Source organism: Euprymna scolopes, chromosome 8 (assembly GCF_053919585.1).
Source record: "Euprymna scolopes isolate OS-2025 chromosome 8, ASM5391958v1, whole genome shotgun sequence".
Classification (NCBI taxonomy): Eukaryota; Metazoa; Mollusca; class Cephalopoda; order Sepiida; family Sepiolidae; genus Euprymna; species Euprymna scolopes.
In genome coordinates this window covers 114,036,691-114,042,116 of record NC_136489.1, presented here as the reverse complement: position 1 = coordinate 114,042,116, position 5,426 = coordinate 114,036,691, and the positions used below count along the sequence as shown (strand labels likewise).

Here is a 5,426-nt window from a genome sequence, read left to right as displayed (position 1 = left end):
TGTTTTTGTTTTTTTACATTTTGATTTAATTATGACAAAAAAAAAATCTACATTCGATTCGCAAACTAATAGACTATTACGCTTCTATTAATATTGATTTCATTCGTTTGCAAAAACATTGTTGCAAGCAGAAATTCTCGTTAGCGTGTTTTGTTTTTGACTGAAAATTCGTATCTGATTGGTTTACTCGTGTAAAAGTAGGCGTTATAACTAGTGTTGGGACGATTAATAGGAACCAGAATCGAGAATTGGAAAAATCGGAATTTTTTGGGAGAGTGGGGAGGGGGGAATTGGAATCGGTATCAAAATCGGAAAAAAAAAATAACAATTATTTATTAATTTTAAAACACCTGTAAAATTAAAATCTGAAGGCCATCACACACAAGTGTATTTGTTTACGTTTGCGAAACTATCTGTGCATTCAACATATATTTTTAACGGCAATCGAGAAAAGATAACAACTCTCTGGATAAATATTTAGACATTTATAAAGAATCGGAATCGGTAATTGTATCGGAATCGAGAATTAGTACGGAATCAGTAATTGTATCGGAATCGGTGAAAATATTGGAATCGTCCCATCACTAGTTCTAACCAAATGTCATGGTATTAATTTCAAATATAATATTCTTTTTTAACTCAACCCTCCTAATTGTCAAGATGTCTGCGGTAGTGTTGGGATGATTAATCGGAATCGGGTATCAAAAAAAGCGGAACTATAGGAATCGGAAAAAAAAAATGTGCCTATTTACCGAAACCAAAAACTATTCTTTTAATTGTTTTCTTTTTTATTTATTTAACGCTTAACTGTTTGTTGCTGGTACTAATGATAAAATGGTAATTATATTTTTTAACTTCCAGTTAAGCAAAAATTTATAGATTACCCCACAAGGGTATTTTTACGTCTACGAAAATAAATGTATATATTACATAGGTTTTTACAGTAATCCAAAAAGAATAATAAAAATCAACAAGTTTACAGCTAAATATGCAAGAATTTTAAAAGAATTGGAATTGGGTATTGTATAAGAATCGGGAAAAATACTTGAATCGTTCCATCACTAGTTGGCATAGTAATTTATAATTTAAAACTTGACGTTGTTCAAAATTGTCAATAATTTCCCCCACTCTTTAACTGTGCCTAAAACTAAACATAGATTCCATGAGCAAAGTTTTTTTGTTTTTTTAGAACTGCACGCCTGTGGAAATCTCTTCCTTTTGCCTGTTTCCCAGCTGACTACACCTTGCCTGTCTTCAAGTCCAACATAAACAAATTCTTGATGAACCGTCAAGTAATCCAATTTACCAAATGTATGTTACTAACGATTACTACGATATTATCTCATTGATTACTGTACACTCAATAACCCTTATCCTCGATGGCCTCCGGGCCTTGATATGTAAAACAAAACAAGGATGACTATTATGTGTTTTTTTGTTGTTTTTGTTTCGTTTTTTTTTTTTTTTTTTTTTGCTATTCTCGTAACACCATATCACTTTTTACTGCCTTTAATTCCTATTCTACCCCCTACAATAATTGGAAGAAGCTGAAATGGTGGAAAAATTCATGAATTAGATTTTATGCACACGGTTGAAATTTCACTAAAATCGAATAAACGTATTTGAAGTTTTACGTGGACACTGTCCAAATAGGACACTTAGAAGAGCTAAAATGTATAGATTACCCCACCTTGCAGGGTAATCTATAGATTTCGAGAGTGGTGTAGCTCTACCTCACAAACAGTGACGTATTTTTTTATTTTTTTAAACTAATGATCCACCAGAAAAAGTGTAGGAACAAAATGTTTATAGTGTCAATATGTATAAATAAAATACCTATGTTATACGGCATAATCGCGTTGACACACCGGTTCTCGTCAGATCACCGAAGATAAGCAACGTTGAGCCTGATTAGTACCAGATGGGTGACCATTTGGGAATTCTAGGCGCTGTATGCGCTCTCCGCTTATCTCGGCATTTGTTTCCAGTCGTCCTGTACAGGTTTTTAACAATGTCGACTCAGGAGAGATGTGGTTGGAGATTGCTCACCGCTTGCCACAAAAATTTCCAGCGCAGGCACCCCTTCGTGGGTATCCATAGTCTGTCAACGACTGAAGGAGCCTATATACCTATATATGTGTGTGTATTTCGCAGCTTGATATTATGTATGTGTGTGCGTTTGTTTATCTTGTTTATTGTTAGTGCGTATGAGTGGGTAGTATGTCTTCTCTATTCGCCTGACACTTTCTAGCGGGTAGAAATCTGTGCGCGAGACGGGAATGTTGGTATGTGAGCCATCGAGTCCTTTCGTATATGCTATTCTCGGTCCCAAAGGGCACGGAGTGGGGTTGTAGAGAATACATTCAAGGTGTGTCGGCTTGAAAATTCAGGAGATAACTGATTTTGTTAACCAAATCTTATAGGATTTTCATGCACTGGCTTAGCATTTTCACATAGATTTATTTGGGGGGTAGCTTGAAATGATTTTCATTTGTTGGGAATTTTGAATTCCCGCGTTCCTGTGAAACTTACATGCCTTATGAGGTGAGGAAACAAAAGCGAATCCAAACAAAGCGGACAAAGAAAAAAAGATAAGCAATTAAAGAATTAAAGTCGGGTTTTTTTTTGGGGGGGGTTAGCGTTCGTGGGAATCACAACACTCCATTTGTTTTTATTTACAAAGAGCTTTGCATTACGCTAGATACAGGATGGAACGCTAAAGTCGTTGCCATAAAAGAAAACAACACTACAACTTTATTTTTAAACTTTTATCGAAAAAAATCAATTCAAGTAATTTGATTGTGTAGTAGACCTGACATCTATTCAATGTAGCCGCCTTCAGTCTCAATCACCGCCTCGATACCAGTCCGGAACTAGGACCATGCCTTTTCCACCAACAGAGAGCTCGGCGAATACTCGGCGGATGGCGGCGATCAGGTTGGCTTTGGTGTTGTGTGAAGTCATGGCGGTGATGTTCTCGATGTATGACCAAACAAAGTAGTCCAGCGGGTTAAGGTCGGGGAAGGAGGGAGCCAGTATGAGAAGGGTACAAAGTCGTAGCACTCCTACTAAAGCAAAACCTGAGTCTCTTTGGACTTGTGGGCCAGCACCGAGTCTTGCTGCCACGCCCAGAGTCCACCAGTGACCAATTGATTGCAACAGGGAATCACCACACTTTTCAGCACATCCAGGTTCACTTTGGTGTTGACTTTTAAGCCGACTTCGAAGATGTGAGATGGCATGATGTGGCCCTCATTTGAAGCCACATCAAAGACCATAGCCGTGGCCAGCAACTTTGTTTTCATCACCCTGAGCACGTCCTAGTTATTTGTGGCAATCCAGCGATGCATTTAGAGGGTGCTTGTAATTGTCCTGTTGTCCTGATGCCATAATTTTGATCGGTAGAGAGTATGAGTTGTACAGCAGAGCATCTCCGATCTTGCTCGTAGAAAATTGTGTCATTTTCAGACATGATAGAAGGCTCCTATCACTCTTGGGATCTGTACTCAACTGGCCAACTAGTAGATGGTTTACAACAAAAAAAATGAAGCATCAAAAGGAAATGGAATCATGTCGTCTTTTCTGGGACGACAGTTTTATCGTTTGATCCCGTAGTAATAGAGGGAAATTTGGAAATAAAAACTTGGAAAAATTAAAGAAAGCATAGTGGTTTGACAAACTTTCCGAGATTGACCTTCACCTTACACGATTGATTTGGTTGTTTTGTTTTACGGCATATCAACCCTTTTCAGATTATTTAATGCCGAATCCAGTTATTTTGGAAATAGTAGTTATTTTGTAGAAGGTTTTTATTCTTCAAACTCTTTGTATCTTCAATCGTAGTATTTAGTTTGATTGTTTTATAGTAAATTTTATCATTTTTGTTCCACGCCCTGTAGAACATGAATGAGTTTTTCAGTGGGAGAAGGGAAAGGGTTACAGTATTCATGTTTGGTACATTTGGAGTTAGGAAACCAGTCAAGAAGTGGAGGAGATAGAAAGAGAAAAGGGAAATGGGAAGAAGGAAAGATGGTGGGGAGGTGGGTTGTTGTTTTTGTCTTTGGTTTTGCACAACATGATTAAGCTTTGCAAAAAGATGGAGAAAAACAAAAGGCATCAATATTAGGTGCATTTCGTCTCAGGAAGCCGATCTCTTCAGACAACCTGATCTGGTAGCACCAGTCTTAGCCTGAAATAGAAGACCTACATAAGATCCGTTGGGTTAGGGTTATTGTGGACCATTCTGTTTCTCCAAAACGTATCTCACGCCCGACACAATCCTCTAAATGCACAAGCATCAAAGACGTCCTAAGATGGAGTGCTGTTGCCACATATGTGAAAGAGCGACTAAGAGCAATCTTTTCTTGCTTTGAAAGAATACAAAACTGTCTTCGAAATCTAGTGGACGATGACCTTTTCGCCTCCATACTTCCTCTTTCTCACAGATAAAACGTTGCGAGTCTGTCTGCTTTATCGTTACCTTTACAAAAGGTGCTCGATTGAGCTTCAATCTATGCCCCCCCCTATTGAACATTCGCAACAAATACTTGTCTAGCTAAAACAATTGTCGACAATTTCTTCTTACTCTCTAGATGTGCCTAAAACTAAACGAAAATTTCATTAGCAAAGTTTGAAACATAATACCATGGGGCTACTTCCCATCTGACTATAGCGTGGTCGTTTTCAAGTCTAATGTAAATAGTTTCTTGGTTTTAAATAATTGACCTCTACCCATGTTCCACCATTAATGTTCATCACGGTGTTGTCTCATGGTCTACATAACACTTATTAACCCTAATCCTAAGCGGTGATACTCAAGTGTAAAAAAAAAAAAATCCGTGCGTGCGTGGTCCCCCTCTGGTGCTGCATGCGAGATGACGCCACAAAAAATAGTGAAGAAATGATGAATGCGAGAAGTGTGAAGGGCCAAAGAAGAATGGACTCCACATTTTGGCCAAGTTTCAGAAAAATCTAATGGATGGATCTAACATTATGGGGCAAAAAGTGTCATTTTTTTTTTTTTTTTTTGCCATTTTGGGGCATTTTTGACTTCTTTTAATCCACTGATGACGCCGAATCCCAGTGTAAATGGATAACGGTGCAGTTTCAGGCCTTAACACATGTATATTTGAGTTGACCACCGTGAAAAACCACTGTATAGTCAGACAAGTTTTTGTTGAGAAATATAAAAAAAAAGAGCCACAAAAAGGAGCGTTTTCAGCACTAAAAGTCCGCGAGGACGTAAATCAGAATTTTGCCAGGGTAAACCATATTGGATTTATATTAAGAACAATGGACTCCACATTTTGGCCAAGTTTCAGAAAAATCTAATGGATGGATCAAAAGTTATGGGGCAAAAAGTGTCATTTTTTGCCATTTGGGGGTATTTTGGGACACTTTTTAGCCCCTGGGGACGCAACGGGAAT

The 5,426-nt window shown here is 37.9% G+C and overlaps 1 pseudogene; it reads left to right on the top strand.

Moving 5' to 3' along the window:
- Positions 1-1,841: 1,841 nt before the first annotated feature.
- Positions 1,842-1,958, top strand: LOC145284106 (5S ribosomal RNA; annotated as a pseudogene).
- Positions 1,959-5,426: the final 3,468 nt, after the last annotated feature.